We start from the raw sequence: 25,986 nt of genomic DNA, 5'->3' as shown, positions 1-25,986 counted from the left end.
GGGGAATCCAAGAACCACCCTGCCAAGCAAACCTGCTTTAGGAGAACTCCCATTGAGTCCCTACATTGTAATTCTTTGCTTAAAGGAACAATAAAACAAGGCCACCACTGTAAGCCGGACCAAAGATGTAGCCCTGGAGAATAGGGTGAACTCCTTATTAAATTTCTTGTGTCTTTGTGTCTTCTTACTGTATTTCTTTGCTGTCTTTCCATTTCAATGTTTGTGTATTGGCAATCTGATTGATTCGTTGCTTAAATAACATATAAGACACACCAACACATGAGTCTGTAATACCTTTGTTTAATAAATGTTAGACTGATGTCACTCATAGGGTAAATATCAAATCACTTATTAATGTATCCTAATTGTTAACATGTACATACTATATCCTTTGTATCATCACAGTTTTGTTTGGATAGTAACTTGTTGAATTTGAAGCCCAAAGAGAAGGCCCTAAGCTTCATAAGTATCACTGTCATACAAACAATAAAGCAACAAGTAGAAGAAGATTCCATAGTACAGTCAAAATCATTCAGAGGCCATCTAACCTACTGTTCTTGACTTTGCACCAGGAAAAGCCATCCCCAAGTGGAGCCAGTGTTATGCTCCTATACCAATAGGTGTCATATATCATGATTGACTTGATGAGCTATGTAATATGTTCATACCTTTCCTTGTTGCAAAGGTTTTCCATATTTTCAAAAAATCAAAAAATTTAAAAAAAGTAAAGTGGGTATACCCTAAAAGAAAAATCAAACGGTAAAAGGAATGAGATGGTCAAAAGAGTGAAAGAAAATGAACCCCACCAAATGAAAGACCAGAAAAGTGTGCAAGTCTAAATGCCACTACTTTTTACTCTTGTAGAATAACAATTGTGTGCAGCTTGTTAACTTATGCCACAATTGATGAATAGTCAAACAGCTTAAGCTTGGTTAGTTCATATTTAAATTTTATGTTTTAGAAAAAGAGAATAAAATCTAACCAAACTGTTTAATCTTGGTAGATAAGTAGATAGGTAGAGTGAATAAAAGGAGCTCAACAGTTTAATCTGAGCCCTTGGATGTAATAAGGCTAGACTTAGATAAATATTTGCATGTAAGAGAAAAGAAAAGTTTGATAAGGGTTTGCCAGTCTAAGTGCACCCAAATAAAGAAGAAAAAATGTTAGGTTAAAGTAGGTAGGGTAGGTAGATAATGTTGCAGAATTACATGTGATGAATGATGACTCTAAATGTGTTAATCTTTTACTTTCATCACAAGTACAAGGCAGACATTACATTGAAAGCATCTCAAGCAAAGAAAAGTCAAATAATTAACTCCCCTTCTCATTGCGCCTAAATTCTCACTAATTTCCCTAAATACTAAGGCATTTGCTAAATTAGAGGGGCTTAGAGCATTTCTCTGACTTCTGGAGGGACCGGACCCTCGGCCCAATAGTTTATAAAGCCTAAAGTACTTAAAATCATTCATAGATCACTCATTCACCTTCATAATTCTTTTCCTAAGTAAAATCCTATTTTACTTAGGAAAATTACAAATATTTCTCATAGAAACCCTTTTTTACTTTAAGCCTAAGTTTAACTACACATATCAAATGTTTTTATACTTGGAAATTTTTCATTTCATTTATCATATTAAATTTTAACTTATATTATATAATTCCCTTATAAATGTTTACCCTCTCCCGTATTAGATAAATATATTAAATCCCCGAAATGTTATATATCCCGCCTCCGGTTGAATATAACCATAATCAGTGTTTAAAATAGGATTAATGAGTTAATCCATAATTCATTAAGAACCTTAATCCCCTGCCGCAAAAAATGGGATTAATTAATCCTCACAGTTAATTAATAACCTTACCAGCCAATCCCGCTGCTCCAAATATGATTAAATTAATTCTTAATTACATCGGGCCCACCTTCGTTAAAACTCCGCATATTGCATCCTCCGTCAATCGTCCGATCAGGTCCTCAAGATCTGATGGCTAATATCAATATCGCACGACCCTTTGTGACCATGCGTTAGCGCGTGATCACAAAGTGATTTTCTCACAGCATCTCTGCCACACGTTGAATGCTCTATGGAATCGTTGGCTTGAGGTCTATTACCCCCCTTCCCCAAAAGTTGTGTGATATAAAACCGCTTATCGCCTTCCCGCATACAACAAAAATGTCATATCATTTGCCGCTGATGTCGCCCACCTAAAATCCAAAACCCTGCCAACTTTTGACTTTGTAAATAAAACAAATAAGTCACTTTCACTGCTTCATACTGTAAACTTGTTCACCCATGCAAAAGAATGTCAAGGTTAACCAATTCAAGCTTCCAGTCACCAACCTTCTCTAAAACCTTGCATCCTGTGCCAACCAGAACCCTTCAGCCGTGCCCAGCACCTACATTTCATTGCTCATTCCTCAAAAGAGATATTTATCAAAATCCCAACTAAACCCTACAAATACTTCTTTTACACTGTTAATTGATGAAAAATCCCAAAATTCATAATTATTCAGTCAATATTTTCGTCATTTAAGTCTCCTATAGCCTCTATGTTGCCCATTTTACATAGAAAATCACAGTTTCCATCTGAATCCACAAGAACCAGACATGGAAACCCCTTTGGCTTTGAATGTTGCACCCGTAAATGCCCCTCACCGAGATTTAGACTACCTGCGTTTGGCCGATAAGGAATTCCAGATAAAAGGCCTTACCACTAACAAAAATCACCTTAGAGTCTTTTTCCAAAGTAGAGATGACTACCTGAATGGCTCTGATATTCTAGGAAAGTGGGAATCCAATCTTCCCATGTACTTTCTACCCACAGTCCATGTTTTCCCAGATATAATTCATCAATGCCATGCCAATTATGACCCTAATCACCGAGAAGTCATGTCTCCAAGCCAAACAGTCCTTTTTCCGATAACTGTCAAGTCAATAAACGAAATGTTACAATTCCACTCCAGTGAAGCCCTCACTCCCCTCTCCATGGGAGATTTACTTGAGAAATCATCTAAATTGTCCCAAAATGAACTCAATCGCCTCTGTCAAACTTTCATGCTGCAGAAACATCAGCCTAATGGCCCACCTCCTTATCTACACACTTTCTTCACAGATATGGGAAAACTCATAGTTGATATGATATCTTTAGTAATGGGTTTCAATACTAGTGAGTTCATTAATGAGTTAACCCTAGTATTGTTGTCAATTTTTACTCATGGACAGCCCCCTGCTGTCAAATATGACTATGCCTCTTATATTGCTGATAAGATTCATGACCAGTTCATGAGATTGGAAAATGAAAGAGTTTTCAAGTATACCACCTTTATATATCATCTCATGCTCTATTATCAATTAGACAATTTCCCATTCCCTGCCATGAAACTTGACACCAAAGGCAATCCATGGTCTATAATATTTTGGTCTGCAGTCTTCCATGATTCCTTTGAAACCCCTTACTCCTATAATGAGTTCATTGATCAATTTGTTCATCCAACAACCACCTTATTGACAGGGGTTTCCTCTCCCAAGATTAGTGGTGATATTAGAAAGATCCTTCAACTTTCAAAGCAGTACAAAGTGGGTGACGGGTATCTATACCAGAACTTTACAGAACTCAGGATATATGGGTGTGAACTTGCCCCCCTTCAAGTTACCAAAATATGTTCCAATGCGACTATTTTCATTGGAATACTATAAGCAGATGTGTAATTCAGATTTGATCCATTTCACTAAAACCAAAAAGAAAGCATAGCTCAGGATCAAACATCAAATAGGCCCTTTCATCTGCAACAGAGAGAATTCTAGAAGATTACCTTAGATTACAAAAAGGTTTTGGTTAGGTCCTATATGACCCTCATGGCTTTATCTGTGATAGAAGAATGAAGAATATGCTGTCTCCATATATGCGTCATAGAATCCCATAAATTGAACAGTTTGCCAACATGGATGAATGGAGAGAAGGGACTTTAGTAACTACTGATAGTGAACAGGTCAACATAGAAAATGTAATGAGAGATCTTGAAAAGACTCTTGACTTAGATTCTTTTAGACAGGTACGTTATGATAATTCTCAGAAATCAGCATCAGGAATAAGTGCCTCAGCAGCTGGGACCTTTGAAAGGCACTCACAACAGACCAATACACTAGCCACAGGGACCTCCAAGGGTAAAGGAACAAAGAAAAGCACACAGGCTACAGAATAGTCTATAATGTCAAAACAGCCTAAAACTCCCAAAGAGCAGGCCCACATACAAATTCCTCCAACTCAAGTTAATGTGGGAGAACCACCAATATTGCAGAATCCTCTAAATGAGGAGAGAACTAAAAAGAGAGACAAGGAAGTAGCTACCCCTGCCAGTGGATGCTCTGAATAGCCCGGTGCTAAGAGGCACAGGTTGAATCCTCTTTCAGAAGAAGAATTTTATGAAGAGAATATTGATAGCCAAAGAAGAGAAGGTGTTGATAGTCATCAAACTTTCCTGGTAGGAGGGACACCTTCCAATTCACAAAGACATGAACTGGAGAGACAACAGAGTGCAGAAGTATCATCCTTTAGGCCTCCAGGAAAAGAAAATCTAGACATCAAGAAAAAGTTCAAAGAAATAAAAGCCAGACATCAAGAAAAAGTTCAAAGAAATAAAAGCCAGAAATGAGCCATTAAGGATCCAAGTTTACAATCAGTATTTAAAAATGGCTCCAACTAATCAAAACAGGTTGATGTCAGCCTATGACATCAAAGAAAGTAAAATTCTAATGAGTTCTTTCAATCCCAAGGTGCAACAGGCTCAATCACCTGCAGATTACTTCAAAACTAATTTTGAGGTCATGGCAAAGGACATCCATCCCCTGGACTAGATTGAATTGCACAAAAAGACACGGGAGATGGTCTACTCTACACTGACAAGCAAGGCCATGATGGCCCAAAGGTTGGAAAATTCTCTGAGCAATACAACTGCCCAACTACAGCTGTAGAAGGCCTCTTCACAGGCCAAAGACAACAGGATTAAATCATTAGAAGAATTGATCATTGGGTTGGGTCACGATCCTAAAGATGTGAAGGCTGCAGAAGCCTTAATTAAAAAGAAAGATGAAGACATATCTACCTTAAGAAAGTAGCTAAAGTTGCCAGCATCACGGCACCCACAGACAGGTGAGGTCATACAACAAAGCTTTGAAGAAGAGCTGATGAATTTAGTCCTAAAGCTTAATGAGCAGCTGAAGGATACTGAATAAGAATTAGAGAAATCATTGAAGGACAAGTAGGGAGAGTTGACCTCTCAGCCTCCCAATGTGATTCCAGTAGTTTCCATTGCAGTCCCTTCAACTCTTGGAACAACTCTGGCACCAAATGTTCCAGTGGTCACACCAGAAGCAGTAGCAGGAACAACAACAGTAGATACAACACAAGAAGGGATTTCAGGGCTTAGCTTAGATGAATTAATAAAATCAATGGAGGAATTGAAGCTCCAAGTTATAGAGCTGCAAAAGGTAAAAGAACAATTTGTTACCTTAGAACAAAAGTATAATCTTTCAAAGATCAATTTTGCAGAGAAAGTGAGGGAAAACAAAGGATTAGAACAAAAGGTGAAATCATTAGAAAAAGACCTCACATTTGATAGACCCTTGGCAGAGATTAGGAAGATCCTTTGGACCAACATCACTCAGTCTATAAATGATGTTTGGCCATCTATCCAAATAATTTTTGAGCAGATGGAGTTGATAAAACTAGCCCGTGAAGAAGTCAAGAGAACAAAGGAAGAATTAGGAAGGATGCTTGAAGAGGCTACCGGAATAATAAATTTTTTGAATAGTAAGAATAAATACCAGCTTCAAGAACTAGGCATTAGAGACAGAACAGTGACTATTTTGGAAATTAAGAAAGTTTTGACTAAAAAGTCCTTGATGAAAAATTTGGAAAGGAGATGCCTAAACATGCAGGAAGAAATTGATGAATTTATGAAGAAATTTGGTGTATTACAGAGTAAAGGACTTCCCAATCCTTCGGTTATCAATGACAAGCTGATGACACAGTTAGACTATGTTCACAAGTTGGCTAAATATGCAGACAACCAGGTCAGCTCATCTTCCAATACAGCTAAAGCAATACCTATAAGCAGAGTTCTTTTTGATAATCTTGAGAACCTATTCTATGTGGAGCACGAGATGAAACACCTGTTCCAAGTTCAGCCTAATTTTTTCAGATATACCGAGGCTGATGAAATCCTTAGAAAACTTCAAAGGACTAGAATACTGTAGGAAAATTGGTGGGCAGAAGTGATAGAAATTTTGTGATTTTCCTTTGTTAAAAAATGTAAATTTCCATTTTTTACCGTAGTCAATGACGGTAACTGAAGGTAAACAAGATTAAACAGGTCAAAGAATATCAGAGCAGGTAAAGAGTATCAGTAAGAAGATCAAAAGTAGGGCAACCAGCATAGAATTACAAAGAAGACAATAGCATGCCTAATCATAGGGCCTGCCTCCAGCACATTCACAAGAATAGGAACAGAAAGCCATCCTTTTGCCTTTTCTTCTATATACGAGACCATCTGTCTCTATTTTTCATGTAACTTATTGATAGTCATCCTAGAATATATCTCACTTTGTTATGATATATTTTTTGTAAGTTTTTGTATAAATACTCCCTCATCCGGAGTATTGAGGGTGGATTCTTAGACATTTCTGTAAAACTGATTACTTTGGAATAAAGTGCTATTGGACAAATCTTGCATGGCTAGCTGGACGAAGAATTAATGCAAAGGACTTTTCACAGGATTCATGTCTCAAACATCGGACAAAAAAGTATCTATATCTCATTTGTTACTGTTTTCATGTTTATGATATCAATTGTGTTTCATATCTGAATATTAAAATGAAAAAGAATAATTCAAAAAGTGCTTAAGTGCAATCTATCTTCAATCGTTTTTATTCTAAATGTTTTCTTCTAAACTAGCATAAGCAGTGAATTCTTAATTGCTCATGTTTCCTAGTTTACTCATTTTGATCATTTAGTAAAGAATTCTTAATTGATCTTTATTGGTAATCATCCAAGTTCCCTCTCTTAAAATATGTTGAAGGATTCTAAATCGCCCTTCATCCCTTTTAAGTCCATTCCATCTTTTCAAGTCTTTATTTGCTCCTTGTTTAGCTATCTTGCCCTGTGAAGCCATCCTTTGTTGAAAAACCAAATCCAGTTGAGCCATCTTCTTTGAATCCATTAGCCCAATGGCCTAAACTATTTATTCCTACCCCTCTACTACTGAATTTCACCACCCAAACACAATCAAAACCCCCAAGCTTTCATAACTAGCCTAATATCTTCCAAAACAAAGTTAAATCTTAAAGAGAGAGCCCTCTCTGGATACAGATTGGCTAGATTCTATACCTAAAAATTGGTTTGTGGTTACCTCGGACCCCTTTCCCTTTCTTACAACTTCTTGGAAAGTCTGAGAGATAACAGAGTCCTTCTGCTCAATCCAGGGTACCAAACAAGAATGGACAATCTAACCAAGATGTATTGCCCTTTAGGCCGTTCTTTTGGAATAAATGAGCTGATGTTGACAAAATAGGGCCCGCGATAGGTGAGGCAATGAGGATCCTCAACTAAGGCATGGGGGAAAGTAGTAATGTAATTGATGGACTGACACCAGGGACAATGGAAAATATGGGATTGAGGGACATGTAGATGAATTCCCTTGTCAGAGCATAAAGTGCATGGTTGACCTGGCAGCGACTGACTCAATTTCGGAGGGGATGGGGACATTATGACTGGAGGCCAAAATGGGCAACATAGGATGAATAGTATGCAAATATGGATGGAATACTATGACATGAAATAATGGGATGTGAAGCGGGATGTGAAGCAGAGTCCATGGATACAAAGGTGACTCATTACGGATGCTCTGAACAAGGGTGACTTGATGACGCTACCAAATAGAATAGGCTCGGTGGGGACCATGAAAGAATGAGTAAATGATGGTTACTCAAGATGAAAATTGACACGTGAGATGAAAAGCACCAAGGGAAGGTGGTCCCAAACGTACAAGCGTCTCATATGAAGAAATTTGATTTTGAGAGGCAACGAAGTGATCCTTCTTGGAAAAATGGCTTCCTAGTGAAGTGTCAAATCATCACAAATTTAGAAAGACCCATTATAGTACTCAATGAGAGCTTTCCAATGGTACTGATGGTTCATCAAACTGGGCTATGGTTTGGTCACAATGGGCGACAAAACATTTGTGTATTTTTCAATGAAAGGACGTTTTCCCTCCAATTTGAGAGGAGGAGAAGGCCCTAAATCTTGTGGAGATCATAGTGGAAAAAATAACCATCAGAATCGAGATTTGGGACTTTCAGGAAAGTGGCCTTAATTATCTAAAGATGGCCTTAATGCTTCTTGGAATGATGGTTCTTGGTGAGGAACTAAGGGAAGAGGAAAATGGGAATGAACTACTAGAGGAGGTCTAGAATCATTCTCAACCATTAAGTCAAACATGGGGACTATGTGGACATAGAGTAGAATATTTAAAGATATGGTATCAAATGTCTACAATATGTGATGTGCATATGGCTCACGGGATAGGCTTGTAGGACAAACTATCTAAGGAATAGGAGGATAATCGACCATACCTAGATCTAGTGGGATTTAGGACAAGACTTATGTTAATCAATTGAGAATATGGCCAGGTGAAAACCGTCATTCCCCCAAGAATGGGATACTTCCCACAAACATATGTGATGTAGGGGACTTATCTGGTATGCAAAGGTGGGAATGATACCCCCTAGCAGGAGGAGTTTATGGAGCCCCATTGTGTTCCAAGTGCGTGAAAAAGCGATTCAAGCATCTCGACCCATCTTGGCATGATATCCTCCAAAGGATGATAAGGAGATGTAGGGGCCTATGTGCTACCCAGTATGCTATGGGCCTACTAGATGTATTTATAGCTAGGGGCTCCAAACACTTATATGATACATAATATGATTATTATTTTTAATGTGATTAGGATGGTTTGCCGTGTGTTGTGTTTATGGTTGTCTTCTATGGTATGCATGTGATAAATGGCAATATAGAATGTTATTTGAAATGGTATCTACATAGTTATTTTGGTCTCTAGGAACATGACTAAAAGTAATGGTTTCGAATTCACACACCAACAACTTAACTCGCAGATATTTTCTAAATAGGACTTCGTTATGCACATTATACACATTATTAAATTGCATGACAAGTAGTAAGGAATCTAAATGAACATGAAGATGAAGGATGTGATGAGCAAGATAATTGACTAAAAAATCTATTACTGCATCATATTCAACCTAATTATTGGTGGTAGATCCAATTCACACATCGTTCGAAAAGACTAATGTATGCAAGGGGGTAAAATGGCCCATGTTGTTGTTGCTAGATTCTAGGAGAAGCGTCTCACACCGTCGGCATGACCGATATATGGTGTGGATCATGGATCCATATGAAAGGTGCAAAAGACAATAGATGAGATGATGAAATCTACCTAACTTCATGGTAGAAATAAAGACATGCAAATCAAAGGGATGTGCTATGAGTGACATTTCTTGAGGTAGAGTGCACTAGAAGAATTAGGAAGGAAATGGCCTTTAGAATCCTCCAAAAATATTTCCCCTTACTTAAGTGAAAGGGTAATTAGGGGTATCCATAGCTTCCATGATATCCTCACCAGACTAGAAGATGGGTGGATGGGAGGAAGACTGACAACATGATGCGGTGGCATTACGTGGTGCATCAACCTGAGAAATAAAGTTCAAATACACATCATCTTGAATGGTAGACAATGAGGTGGTAGATGGAGGATATACGGATGTTGAGACATGGGATTCTATCAAAAGAGGTTTGATAGAAGCGCATGCAGAAACCTCAGAAAGGTTTGCCTGCGAGGAAGTCAAGGATGATGACACGTAAAGGATATGGTCTGTGGTGTCCATCATCTTGACATTGGGGGGAGGTACTACAATGGTGGGACCAAAGTCCCCTTGTTCTGGTTAACTAGGGGTACCATAATCCATGGGTAGAGGAGTAGGGATTCCACTATGAGGGGCCTCGTATTCGTGAAGTGCTTTGAGGCAATCACAAAATTCATCGAGACGAGGGCAACAATGGGAATAGTGACCATGATGATTACACAGGGCATAAGGGTGATTTGTGAACAACGTTCTAAGTTTCTTGGGTGGACTCGATAAGTTAACATGGACTTTAGGGATATTTGACTTAGGGAATTTTTCATGCACCAAAGGTTTGAGATGAGGAAGCTCAGGACAATTATTGGTGTTATGCACAACAACTTTACAGAAAGCGAATGGAGGTAATGGATTTTGGGCCTTGGGGGATGGAGGAGCTTGGGGAGCCTTATCCTTTGGTTCTTTCCTCTTAGATTTGGACCCCTGTCCGGATTCTTTTGCAATAGGAGTGGGTTCCTATTGAGGTTGTGATAGAAATGAAGCAATGGCGGGGGCCATAAGTATCGGCTGAACCAGGGTCAAAGAATGATAAGGTCTTATCTAACCAGGTGGAATGCTTGCAGGGGGATCAATGTACCATATTGGGATCCCCAAAGTCGTGTTAGGAAGGACCAATGAATCAATAACAGGGACAAGAAATACTCCCAGAGGAGGAAATAAGAAAGGTATATGGCCTACAGGCTAATGTCCCAAAGGAATAGCTCCTCGATGGTTGAGACCTGGAGGAATAGTTCTTGGTGGAAACATATGAGAGGCACCCAAAAATGAAGGAGGTCATGGGGGCATGGATCCAGAGGGCTTAGCTGGGATGGCAACAACAGGGTGCTGAGGAGTTGGCTATTGATCAGATGTATCAACATGATTGAGAGTGGCCTGTGACGCTTGTAACATGCAAACACTCATAGAGTTAGGCTCTAATATGAGAAGGGGAGGAAAAAGGAAAGCACCCAACAATGAGGAATATTTATAGACTTCGGGTGAAACCTTGGTAGGAGGAGTTGGAGACTTCTTATGTAACGCTAATGAGATAATGGACTTAGGGGAGGTCACATATTCTAGCTCATAGTAAGTCAACTGATCGATGGTAACGATCTTCCATTCATGGGGGAAGCACATCTTGCGGAAAACCACAGATGCGATGGATGGCGTGGTATATGTGTAACTACGACCTAAAAGAATGTTATAATCCAAAGGGGCATCAATAACCTCAATGTTGACATGAACATTAATTCCTGCAAGGGTAACTAGACAGTTGCGGTACATGCTAAGGGGCTGGGAGGAGTGTCTGTCCCAAGCACGCAAATTGATGGTGGAGAGGGGCAAATCAAGTGACTTAATTTGTTTCCAAATGGTATCGGACATCACACAGGTCGATGCACCTTCTTCAATAATGCATCGGGAGATGATGGCATTACGGAATCAGACTTGTACTCAGAAAGAAATAGATGAAGGCAATGGGGGATGTTTTGATGTATCAAAAGGGAATACAATCAAACGATCGTCAGAAGGATCTACTGCACCCAAGGCAGTTAGTAGAGATTTCTTTTGAGATGAGAATGACTGGATTACTTCTAGCGTCAACATGGTGGCAGGTGATTGCGCCAAGTCATCTACCATACAATATGTATGGGAAACTCGGTTAGAAATTGCGTTACGACATAATGATCCCTTTGGGATCTTGGGAATGGCCTCAAATTTACGCTTAGGGATTTATAACGGACCATTGGGTGTCATAAGAGGCTTAGCAGATGCTTTGGCTTTGGACTTAGTGGCGGACGAAGTCGATGACTTGTCATATTGACGCGACTGAGTTTGCAGGTTGATATTAGAGGGATTAACCTCATCAGAAATTATCATAAGGATCTGGTAGTCACAAGGACCAGAAGTTTGGGGGGGATGGGCTACTTGACCTAGGTGAGGTTGTGCAACAATAAATCCTTACTGAGGGAAAGGATTTGTAAGCACTGTCATTTGAGATGGCATAGGATTCTAAGGTGATTGTTGACCTCTAGAAGCTGCTTGAGCTTCCCACATTCGGTGCATCTAGGGTAAGAGGGGACACTCATGTGTATAATGGCCATGTACACCACAACATGGACAAGGATTGTTCATACGAATAGCCTTATTCTACTTGGGTTGGATTCCCTATTGCTGGTTGTTAGTGTTAGGATGGTTCCCTGGGATTCAGTAGGTTGATTACCTTGATTACCCTGGTTACCCTTGTTACCTTTCCCCTTATTATTTTTCTTCAAATTTTTGGGATTGGTCACACTCTATTGCACAAACACTTGACCTTAAGGGGGTGATGGCTGCTGGGGCTGAGGATGTGTGGGAGGCTGTGGTGCTAATTCCTTAGGGGATGGAGCACTCGGCTATGCATAAGGAGGAGCAACGGATTGGTAGACAGGTTGGGGCCCTGAAAACATGTTGCTAGTAAGAGGGGCATAAGTGTTATAGGAACTGGTGACCCCCTACGGGTAGCCACAATTTTTTTGAGTACATGGCGAAGGATGTGAAAGGGTTCCAATGATACCGTTAGCAACGTGAGATGCCCGTGGTGCATTGGCACCTCTAGGAAGGGGAAGGTTTGGTATGACAGTATAGACATAACCAGATTGCACATAAATTAGGTCATATCTCAAAGTGGTTTGGAGATCTTCTTCCCCGGTCTAAGGAAAATGGGATGCGGCATCTTTTCCAATGGGTGCTAAAAGGCTCCTAAGAAACTAATCTAGATAGACACAATCTTTGAAAGGCGGGGCACAACATGTGCTCCTCCTTCAATGCCACTCTTGAACATCGTCGGAAAGGCGAGTGGCACAGTACTAACAGAATGAGGTCAATAGCTCCGTACTAGTGTCGTACTGGAGAGGTAACTGGAAATATTAGAGGAACGCTTTAGAAAGCGTTACGAAAATGGAATGAGATGCGGCGGGTTGGTCTACATACCATTTTTTGATGTCTCTAGTGAGTGTGTGTTGGAAGATCTAAAGACGAATGGAGTCATCGGTAATGGAGTTGGATGAACACCACATGTGGAAGGAGCGGTCATGGTTGGTAGTATCTTATCTAGCATTACCCTCAAACTTTGGGATGTCTGAGGGAATCTTAGTCGGCATAGAAGGCCAACCAACATTGTGGTGTATGGGGTCGTTTATCAACTGGCTAAAATCTGGTAGACTTAACCTAGCCATAAAAGGGAGCATGGGGGCTGCCGAAACGGTTCCTGAGAGTGTTCCGCTTGATGTGACTACTGGGATAGAACATGAAGAAACGCCAGGTTGGGCTCCTGCAATACCTGTGGGTCCACACATGGTGATGATATGTGGTGAAGGAGGCTCTGAATCAGATGAGGAATCAGATGAACTAGGAGAAGAGTCGTTATGGAGATCTAGAGGGCTATGAACTCGAACTGGATGGGGACGGGTAATATGCCCAAGCAGAAATTGGGGGTGAAGGCCTAATAGTCTCTGCGACAAACGGCTTGCGGGCACAATGGTGGAATGACACATGTGACACAGAAATAGTGAAGGGAGATCAACAATATGCCTTTGTCTCAATGAGGGGAGATAAATTTATTGTGTTAAGTCTTGGCTTGGCGGTGTAAACCAAACACCCTTTGCTTAAGGTGTTCTTGTGTGTTCAAGTGTTTTTATTGATTAATCCCAGATCCTGTTTGTAAGAAGAGAAAAACGCTTGATGAAAATAAACTGGAATTAACAACATAAATTGAACAACAAAACAATTAACTAAACCCCACCCAAACTAGGTTTTCAAACACTATGCTGGTTGGTGGTGAAATTTTCTAAAAATACACTAAAAAGGTCAAGAGATATAAGTGTCAATGTGATTTGGATAAAGTGACACTAGGCTGCTAGAAAGTGGTGCGGCAACAAAAAAAAAAAGAAGGGAAGATCACTGCAAAAATATAGGGAGATGGGTGTAACACCTAGGGAAACTAATGGGACCCTAATGCCAATGACCAAACAAGGTTTAATATGAAACTATGGATGGAAACAACGCATCTTTATAGATTTGAAATAGAAGGGTACAGATCTAGAAAATATGGCTAAAAGTGTTGTAGAAACTCAGACTACTCACTTAGCTAAACTCCTATAAAAGTGGAAGTGTACTAGAAGCCCTGGGGGGTAATTCCACTTCAACAAGTAAATCAGAGTAGATCAAGACCTAAGCGAGATTACACACACGTTAAACAACCCAACATATAGCTCTCAGAAAAACCCAGAAACAGATATGATAAAAATGCAGAAACCCTAAAAATCATAGGTACTGACCTGTTTTTAGGTGAGATCACACTTTTTGGGCTGAAATATGTGCTCTGGACTCCATATCGCACTTTTTTGGCTAAAAATTGTGATTTCTTCTCCTCGAATATTGGTTAGAAAATCTTGGGAAAAAACTGTCGTCTCTGTCAAGGTTGGTTCCTATGACCTAGGTTTCTAGATCTGAGGTATAAACCCAGTGGAGTCGCCAATTTTTTTGTAGTGTTTTCTTCTCAAAGATGTACCAAAATAACCCACTTAAGATTGTGGATGACAAACAATATCAACAATGTAAATGGCTACTAAAAATTGTAGATCTACAAGAACTAATAGAAATAACATGTGCCAAAGTCCTAATCTATGCCACAATCATAGTTAAACAACAAAAAGAAACAGTAATAACTCCAATCATCCAATGGAAACCAGATATACAAAGAATAGTTTTTATTATAACACATGTGAAGGGAACAAATAAATTTTACTAGTCTCCCTCTATGGGATGGGTTCTTGGCTATTCTCAAACGTCTTCAGCTTGTGTAGAGTCTTTCTCCTCTATAATGTGTAAACCCAACAAAAATATGGTGTGCAACAATGAAAATAATCAGAGTTATAACAATGAGTGCAACAATGAAAATAATCAACATTGAACAATGAATGGAAAACCCTTCTATTTTTAACAAAATATTGATTTATCCTCGAATAATGAGAAATAATAAAATATTATTAATCCCATTCTTGGAATAACCACTTGGAATATTTTATTATTTTTTGTTAGGAGGGAAAAAATATTTAAACTTTTATTTAGAAATAATAAATAAATAATTTATTTATTTATCATCTCAAGGAATTGTTTATGGAATAATAAACAAATAATGATTTCTTTAATTATTCCTAAGGGATTTAGTCAAATTTGACAAGGAATAATGATTAATTAATTATTCCTAGAGAAAAATAAGGTAATTAATAATTTATCTATTGATTTTTCATAATTGGGTCAAATATGACAATGAATAATAATTGAACAATGGTTTAATTAATTATTCCTAGAACAAAATCAAATAAATAGTGATTTATTTAATTATTCTCCATGGGTTTAACAATAAATTACTTTAAAAATGTGGTTTATTGAGTAATTTCTCACAGTGAAAGCATTTTACTATGGTAAAATTGGCTTTACATGGTGTACCTCTATCCATCTAGTAAATTAGGCTAGATGATCAATTTTTTGGTGATAAGAAAGTGCATTGTCATTCACAATTTCTATGGATTTCAAATGTGATATTTCACTTGATCTTTTTGAAACGTGAGACATTCATTGGTGATGTCTGGTAAAGTATGAAATTTATGAAGTGTATACCCTTAAAAGAAACTTATGGTTGAACAACCTAAAATAATGTGAGTTGAGAGATAATCAACGCTTAGCTATGAGAGAGAATAAGTTCTTAAATATTATATTATTTATATTTAGCGAGCCTGTTAACTCTTTGGGTGCTCAAAGCTTCAAAAATAAGTCTTGTGTTTGTTAAAATTTAAATCTCCACTAGAACCTGCTTTGAGAGCCCTACTTAAAGAATTGTTGTAGAGGAGTATGAACCCATAATGAATGCACCTAGAACCTAGTTCATGATAAGAATGAGTAATTTTTACATTCAGGTCTCAGGATAGGGGTGAATGCATGCCTTTGGTTGTACATGAAAGGATTACTAGTGATAGGTTCATAATGGTGTCATATATATCTATATATATATATATCTATATGCAGTTCTCTTCTAGGGTTCATCATTCTACAAGAAGAAAATATATTCATGCATACTTCATACACAAGTAAATAATTCATCAAACCTTTGTTTTGGATGGTGAGTCCAAATAAAGAATTGTTTGGTATTACATAGCAGCGTGATGTGGAGTGGAAATAGATAAATGGCATCCACAATTATGAGTGTAAGTTTCAATGCACAACACTATCTCTTTGTATGTGGATATAAGAGTTTATTATTATATCAAAAAATGGTCATGCCTTGAGAAAACCTATCTCATGTGCAAACATACGTTTCCTTTCAAGATCCTCTTTGGGAAGAAACCCTTAAGTTGGTTGTTGATTCCTCTTTTATAATCTGTTTTTTAGCTAAAACGGTGCTTAGAGATCAGAATAAAGGAATTACATAAAACTAAACTTTGTGGAAGGACAAAGAGGTAAAATTTCTGAAATATGTATAGCTATTGGAACACGCATTTTCAAAACTTTAGAACAAAAACTAACAGTGACAACTAGATGGTCAAGCTTAGATATTTCATATCCCTCTTAGTGCATACAATTTGGATAAGATTTGACATCGCTGAAACACTAACCTCCAAAAATTAGGTCACTAATTTGAGTTGAATTTGAGACTTGATATCTATCTACCATTCATCTCACTATCAAATGTGAGCAACCATCTTCCATTAAGTTTTGAAGGCAATGATCTTGACAATTTAGAAGAAGAGTAATCACCTTTGATGGCATTTTCATTTTAGACTTTTCCCCTGGATTTGTTAATGTTTGATTTTGAAAAAGGTCTGGGATGTAGTTTGTATCTTGTATTTGGGTATGGATTTATTTAACTTAAATGGTTTTCCTTGAGTTGAATTCTTTCAACACATTTATTTAAAGGGTGCTATCTTAATGGAAGAGCAACTGCTTTTCAGGTAGGAGGTTGGTGGTTCAATTCCATCGTGCTCTAACATGAATTAATCACTAAAGAAACAAAATGTTTCACAGTCTATATTTTGTTTCTAAAAATATTTTTTTATTGTCTCTAGAGAGACAGTCACTCGGATTAAAGACATATTGTCTCTATATAGATAATAATTGAGATTTAAGACATATTGTCTTTATAGAGACAATACATCTTTAATTATAGTTATTGTCTCTTAAAATTAAATTGTCTTCACTTGAGACAAAAATAAAATTGAAAATGTCTTAAATATTGTTTTTAAGCGGGTGTCTCAAATTATTGTCTTAAAAAATTGTCTCTATAAAGACAATATAGAATACAAGTATTATTGTCTCTTGAGAGACAAAAATGAATTGTCTCCTAAGAGATAATAATGCTTGTGTTATATATTGTCCTTATAGAGACAATAATTTGAGACACCCGCTTATATTTAAGACAATTTCCAATTTCCTTTTTGTCTCAAGTTAAGATAATTTACTTAGAAATTGTCTTAAATATTGTCTTAAAATCCCCTTGTATGTAGTAGTGGTTGCACAAAACTAGGCAGAAATATTGATTGAGATTAATAATAGTGATGGAAGTTGCACAAATCTCGGAGGTGGCATAGAATCTGGCTAATGCATGTGAGAGTGGAAATAAGACCTTCAAAATATGAATCAATGAGATGATTACAAATTGGATTTTTTTTAATAATGTTTATATATGTTTATGTATAGTTAGTTAAACATTAGAGAATATTTGGGCTAAATTTCAACTAATGAATACTCAAAAGCAAATCGATTGCTAAAATTCTGTGACTAATAAGCATTTTAATGTTTATGAGGGATTGATACCCATTAACATTTACCAACCATTTGATTTATATTACTACTTTAATTAATTTTAATTGTTATTAGTTTAATAATTATTAAAATTAAAATATATCACATCTATTTTAATGAAACTAAAAAAAAATAAAAAAAATAAATGCATCAATTTTTTTAGGAAGGCATAAAAAATTATTATCAGTTGTTGGCAAACAACCAAAAAGATCATAGTTCTTTAATAGAAATTCTAAGCATGAAATATTTTAAGATAAAGTTTTAAAATAAGTCATCCTTATTACTTATTGAAGAAGAGTGTGTTTTAATGTTATTTTTTCATTTTGTATAGAAGATAGCTATTATGGGTTTGTAACACCCTCCTCCCACATCTACCCAACTAATTGGCCAATCGGGGTAAACATGTGACGAGAGGCTAATATGATTGGATTCAACCTCCTAGGTGACCTTAAGGAAGCAGAATTGATGGAAACACATCATACAAACCTTCCACATAAGTTACAAGACCCCAGCGAACCATCCCGACACTTATGCTAACCAACCCCTGGGTCCCACTGAATCTTTATACCTCATTACCTCTGGACGTTCCCATTCTCTGGGCCTGAAAACATCTAGGAGGCTATGGAAACTCTCATGGTAAGGCATGCTAGCGTTAAGGGACTATTTTTCTCAGTGTTGTGCCAGTGTCCTGGGGATTTTATCCACTTTTCAGGCCCAGAGCCCAGGTCACTGCCAACAAATGAATGAAACCTTCAGAATAGAAAGATACCAATGAAACAATGATGCAAATCCAAATCCCTTAACAAGCCCTTGACTTAACCCCTACTAGCCATGACAGGAATTTCATCAAACTTGTCACAAATATGTAATCTACAAGTGTAAACAACAGTTCTAAGCATAGGGGCCTCATACTCATATGAGAATCGCTAAGAGACATTGATGCCTCAACAAATTAGTTGCATTTTCATCCATTAGCTCATAGATACATTATTCATTCATTTACAAGTAAAAAAATGATGAGATCCATACATAGCTATTGTCATAAAACAAATACATAGCTATCATAATACAAACATAAATACCAAGAAAATCATAGCCATATGATCCACATATAAACCAATATAATATTCATAGAAGTACAAGGAGAAATAACCTCATATTGATGATCCAAAATCCAAATCTGAGATGGGACTACCATGTTCCACCTGACCGTAGCCTTGGTTGAGTCAAATATCTCTTCAGCCATTCACCCATGTGCTATATTCCAAGCATGAATGTGGGATCTCATAGAACACATCAATCCAAAACCATCAAGGGCTTCGAGTGGCCATCCACCTCAACCCATCAAAAATTGATTCTACCTCATGGTCGAACATCAAAAAACCATCATCGGATTGGTCTCTACCTGTTGTAGTGGCTACAAACACCCCCCAAAATTTTTCCTTAGCCTCGTTTTGGAGCCTCCCTTCTAACCTTCACAACAACATTCCTTTCTTCGTCAAGTTCACAAGTTTCAATGTAATTCTTTCACAAAGGCAGCCTACCGGTCACAGCTTGATCCATTCCCCTCAGAGGTTGTTCACCCAGACTTGGTCCAACTATAGGATGAGCAACTTCCCCTTGAAAATTGTACATATCTAGAGGGAAACCAACCTTCCCTCCAGAAATTGCGCAATCCTCTCTCACAACCTGTTGGGCTCCAGAATTGCGCAATCCTGCTTGCCAACACTCCCAGTGGGATTTGCACAAATTTCCCCAACAAGGCTTCTCAGCCCATAATTTTCACAAATCTGGGTAGCAGTGAGCTACTCTGCCCAGAAATTGTGTAAATCTTCTAGGCATCCAACCCAACTCCTAGCAAGAAATACACATTTTTCTCCAACAGTCAAGCAGTCCCTTGCATGTGCAGTTGCGTTGGCTAGTTCCCTCCGGGACTGAGCAAAACAAACTTCCATGCATGGGCTGCTTCTCCCAAGGTAGCATGCAAAGGCATCCCTAGTTTTAAGGATCTATGTTTAGCAGTTGGAGGTTACATGCAAGGATAAATTCCAAAACCTCCCACCAAGTGTCACTTCCCCTAGATTCGTGGCATGCGTGTCACAATATCGATGTTATCAAAACTCATCAACCAGATGATGCAGAGATCATTCCTCACATCAACCTTTCTACTCTAACATCCCACATCACATCTAGGACCAGTCGGCACATTCATCTCAATTGTTTTTGGGTAAGCTCGCTTCCCATGCCTTATGTTGCATTTCTATCACTTTTTGTGTTTTCACTTGTGGGAGTATTGTTTGCTTGATTTATTTGAATACTTGCTCTCATTTACATTTATACTAGCCTATCCTAGCTCTGTTTCAGTTTTTGTTGATATCTCACTGTTGTCTCATGCATGAAATTGTTTTGCATAGACATTTGCCCAACTGGAGAACTGCCTCACCCAGATGCATGTTGATCTCTTTGCTGAATCTCTCATTCATGTTTTTCATGCACTGTTAATCACTTCTTCTATCACTTAGTGTCACCATGCATTTGTTGACTTACTTGCTTTCAGTTGTTGTCGGCGAGTCGGTCCAACCTTTGCCCAGGCTCTCCCTTCACCAAGGCTGCATTCCATAATCTAGGAAAGGAAGGCTCACCTTCCTATCGATATTTGTGCATTCCTGCCCAGCACTAGCCTCTAGGACTATTTTGCACATTTCTAGAGGACAGTGGTTTATTGGCCCAAGAATTTGTGCAAATCTGTCCCTAGGCCAGCAGTCCTTCCTAGCTGGAATTGTGCATTGCACAATCCCAGCAGTCAACAGCTAGACTAGACTATGAATTGTGTAGTTTGAACAGTCAATCAGTCTCCCAACAGCCCATACTATGCCTTGTGTAGTCTTGGTAGTCAGTCTCCCAACCTCCAAGCCGAAATTGCACAACCTTCATGGTCATGCACCCAGGTATGTTGTAAGTCAGTTCTCATGTTTGTTTTGGTTTTCGACTGACAGATTGCTTGCCATGAATATTTCCATGTTTCCAGGTATCTCAGGTGTTCATCTACCTCTTAGCAGTAGACGTACAATGGTTTCTAGGAGAGCAGAGACGAAGACACTGTTCAAAGCACACTTGGGGATGTAGTCGATCAAGTGTCCATTTACTTGTCTACCCATGAAGACATCAAGTTATTCATAGACAAGGACATCAATATATGACAACAAAAACATCTCAACGAGCACCACCATGAACAACAGTTGAAGACAGCATACCAAATGTAACGAATGCAAGAGGAGGCTTGTTGACAACACGGACGCGGAACAACGTTGCAAGCTCAAGCAGGTCCATTGATGATGAAAGCAACTTTGGAGACTCCACTATGAAGTGACGGCATGACATGAAGATCACACGAAGGAAGAAGATGGAATAAAGTAGGAGTTGCATGTGCTAAAGCAGCAACTCAGGAAGAGCATGAAGTTGCACACACAGATGAGTTACAACAGGAATAGGAACAACAGTGGGCACAACATGCACTCACGAATGAAACTGCACATGTAAAAGTTAAGAATCCACCCCAACAACTGACACAGAGCAGACATGGTGAGCAGTGTTGTTGATCACATGCAAGGGGTTCAACAACATGCATGTCATTGAGCTCATGCATGCAATCCAACCCATTCAACACACTACCCAAAGCGAAGACAAGAAGCAAGTCCAACTGGGGCTAAACATGTACTTCGACAAGTTGATGCGCATGACCACCAAAACACATTGGAAGATCAACACGGACATTATGCATCAGTGTGTTTTCGTTTCAGCCACACCCAAGAAGACCATGCACATGTTAGTAGATGACTTGGATGAAGGGGCCAAACCAATGCACTAGTTGCAATGGAGGAAAGAGTTCATTTCAGCGAGATGTCACCACGAGGTGTTGTTGTGCTATTCAAAAAGCCCCCATTTTTAATGGTAGTCGTTAATATTACATTATGAAATGGGGACCCATTAAAAAATCCATCCACAAAGATAAACTTAGCATTTAGGCATTTCTTTTATTTTTTGGAATAAAGAAAGATATCAATAAAACCTCCTCTTTTAAAAAGAACAACTAAATGCTTGCCTTCCCACATTCAGCATGATTAAGCATCATCAAAATACCTTGCTAATCCACAAAATCCAGTAAAAAAATATTGAAAGAGGACTCTGTGCTTTATACCTCGAAACTATCATATTTTTTACATAAGCTAGGTCCTTAAGCTTTTCTCTTTGAAGCTAAGTCTCGCATCGCATATCGCTATTTATATAGAGACTTCCTTAAAAGGTTATCTCAAAACAAGCGAGATGCGAAATTGTGATGGTGTCATAACCTTTATCGCATCGCATTTCGAGCATTCAAAAGAACACCACAAACTTACCATCAGTCGATATTGTGAAACGCGATCAAGACCTGGACCCACTCCTTAAATATATCACGAACAAATGTTTAGGTCCACCACTCATTAAAAAAGGTCTTTACATAGAAAAACCTTACAAGTAGCTACGTTTTGAAACAATAAACGAGCGGCTCGCATCTCGCATCTCGTAGAAACATAAGACAAGGTAAGAAAAGCAAAAAGGAATAATGTGATATTGTGATTTGTGATATTGCTTCGCAAATCGAAAAATCGCCATTATCGCAATTCAAAGGCTTGCCACCCTAGAAGCTTTCTTCCTGATTTATGATGCAGACATTTATGAGCAATAAAGGTAAGGGATAACGAAGCATTAGTGGGAATTTACTAAGAGCTAACTGCATTTATGTGTGAAAAGCCATTTAACGTGATATGATATCTTCTTACGTGCGTTCGAATAAAACTCCTTTTATCACCCTTTAAAAGTTATCCACATTACCTCATTTCATGTCCATTATCATCTTTGTGTACTCGATATTTTTTGTTCTTCACTTTCAGGTAAAATCCACAGAGAAAATTGTTGGAAGCAATGGCGAAGAAAGGCAAGGTAGTCATCTCTAAGAAGTCAGAAATGACTCCTCTGTTTACAGATACTACATGCAATAGAGAGGGAGGAACCTCTACATGGAAGGCCATGTATAATATACTGGAGGAAGAGAAACCAAGGATTCTAGAAACAAAGGTTACAGTTGATGGATGTGATTCCTCAGACGCTTCCATGTTTGAGACAACATACTCATTTTTGCATCGCATAACTGTGTGCCAAAAGATAATCCCATATATAGACATTGTTAAAGGGGTTATTGATGAAGCTAACATCTCAGAAAGAGAATTCAAGACAAGAAGCTAAGAGATTATCGGATCTTTTACGCCTGATAACCTGTGGATTATGTACCACCTACCAGAGCCACAAGTCATCTTCAACAGGCAGTTCGTCGAGAAGTTTGCCAAAGAGAATGAGGACCTAGTAGACTACACCCAAACCTAGTCAAATAATGAGGACAAAATCAAGAAAGACAAGAACGGTATGTACACTACTGCTTCTATTTCTCCCCCTCATAGTTTTGTAGTGGCCATGCTATGTAGACTATTTGGCAAACCCAATAGTACTAAATTCTCCCCAGAATGGTTGCCATTAATAGATGTAGTCGTTAACACAACTATAATGAATTGGGCACAAATTTTGTCTAACAATTTAGCAAGAACAATAATGGAGTATAGAAGGAAAATAAGTGTTTCTTCGAGGGTTTACCCTCCATTTTTTATGAGCGCCTATGTAATGGATGAAATTTGTTTCGGTTCAAAATTTCTTGTCATGGGATGGAAGTGGACTATTCAAAATCCACTTCCCATTCACATATACCATAAAGACATGTGGGAATCTAACTTTCAACCACATTTTTTCAAAATTTTCCATGGAGTTATGCTCCCTATTCATAGACGGCTTTATAACCGAGATGCCCCTAGGTTTTCCCAAGAAGCTGAAGTAGATATCCTCCCAGTGGCCAGATGGTTTGGGGAGGAGACATTTACGTATATCAGGGTATTTGGTAGCATTACCTCCCCTCATGTCCTCCCATACTATGTTCCAGACAAATTGATGGCTAGAGAGATGCCTATCAAATAGCTAGTGAGGGAGGGATGAGCAAAACATTAAAGGAAGCAAAAAAGGCCATCTGGCCTACATTCCCTTTGCAGTGTGGAGAATTTTCATTACATGACCTAGGGCATGCATTTAAAGAAGCAGAGAATATGTTATCTCTGCAATTACCCAAGTTCCTTGGAAGGCAATATGACCCATTCGGCATTGTCAAAGACTTTACCACCATGGTGAAAATAAAAGTATTCAGTAATGAGGAAGATGCATTTGATGACATCTTTTTGCAGAAAAACACCTTCACAGAGGTGAATCATATGGCACAATTACTTTTTGACCGTGAAGATCTTGAAACCTTTTACGAGTACAGAGAAAAGAGGCTAACAAAGGACCCATTGGAACAATTATTGATTGAACCAATAAGGGAGGCTACTCCCAGTGTAAGTATAGAAGGTGACACCAAAGAAAATTCTAAAACTGATTCTGGAGTAGAATCCCAAGAGAAGTCATCACAAAATGGGAAAAGTAGAAGCAGAGAGTCGGAAAAGGATACAACCAAATCTATAGAGAAGACAGCTGAGCAAACTTCAGCTAACAAAAAGGTTGAAATCCATGCAACCTCCACACAGCCAATAAAACCCCTAGTTATTGATTTAGAGGAACAATGGGACAAGTTTAATAAAAGGCTCAATACAGAGGAACAAACCCCAGAGTTACAAACTCCACAACAAAAAACAACTCAGGAAATTATAGCAAAGGAGACTATAAATACTCAAGAGGTAGAACACATGCCTGTTAGCCCCACCTCTGAAATTGTTGATGAGCCCCAAAAATGGGTAACTTATTGGGCTCATTTTGCCTATTGTTCTCCATTAATCCTCCATTCTTCATAGTTTATGCATGCTTTTGAGTATATTTATGTTGATTGAACGAATGAGGATAGTCACTTGACCATGAAGACTAATACGTGTTTATTGCAGATTTTTGGACAACTTTTGGACCAAGGTCAAGAATTTATGAGCCATTTGACAGCTGAATGCAAGGGGAAAAGGCCAAGGACTCGTAGGGAGGGTTCCTCCTACACTAAATGGCCTCTTTCTCGAGTTCTCCACCATCAGCTCAGAGTTCAGCAACCCACCAACATTGATTCCCAAGGGCAGCCGAGCAGCGTTTATGAAGTGATTGAGTACTAGCAGTTTGGGCAACCAAGCCCCTCGAATCAAGGAGGACTGTTGGAGGTCCTCATGGTGCATAAATAGGAAGGCTTCCAGCCTTCGTAGGTTACTTTTTGAACTATTTTATTCTGCACTATAGTGCTGCTAGTTTCTCAGCTCATTTTGTAGCTTTTGTTGTACAACTTCTTTTCTGACATGGTTATTTTTTAGTAATGGAAAGTAGTTTCATTTGGCACCAGTTCTAAGCTTCTTCTAAGGATCCTGTAGCTCTTGGGGTTGGGCCCAACCCAAGTGCCAAGGCTTCCTTTGTGTACTGTTATGTGTTGTTGATGTCTTTATCAAATAGTTTCTATTAAGTAGATTAAAGTCTTGCTTGGTTACCTAGATCATTGTTGATGATTAAAAAGGATTTTCATGTTCAGATTGGTTTGATAGGTTGATAACAGAGAATATCTTTAGAAAAAGGCTATCAAGCACCCCTGATCTCACCTCTCCCTCCGTGGAACCATGAGTTGGGACCAAGGCATCCTTGCCACCACCAAAAACACTGTCTTTGCTTCGTCATGCAATTGTTAATGTTAGATTCTCATTTGTGGAAGTTGATACCAGTTGCGGTTACATGTTCAGGTCCATGATTGCTTAGTTTTCATATCTATTTCACATGATTTTGTTTCCAATAAACTTCTGTTCATTTTCTTTGCTGATATTCAGGTAAGATTAGGTTAAAGTAGCTAGGTCTTTGGTTTCCCGAGTCTTTGTTTGAATAGTTTGGAAAATAAATTGCAGAGCACCAATGATACTTCTTTGCCTACCCCTACTCCATCAATACCACCTACTCCATCCTCTAACTCTGATTCTTGCCTCAAATTTGCTATGATCCCTCACTTTGACCTAATTTCCATATTTTTGTGCAACATTACTCTACCCCTCCTTGAACAAATCCAGCCATCCTTATCACTCACCCACTTCGTTCG

This window comes from Pinus tabuliformis, chromosome 5_2 (genome assembly GCF_031772625.1).
Source record: "Pinus tabuliformis cultivar Carrire ecotype Pingquan chromosome 5_2, CPIR1, whole genome shotgun sequence".
Lineage (NCBI taxonomy): Eukaryota > Viridiplantae > Streptophyta > Pinopsida > Pinales > Pinaceae > Pinus > Pinus tabuliformis.
Note: the sequence above shows the minus strand (reverse complement) of the source record.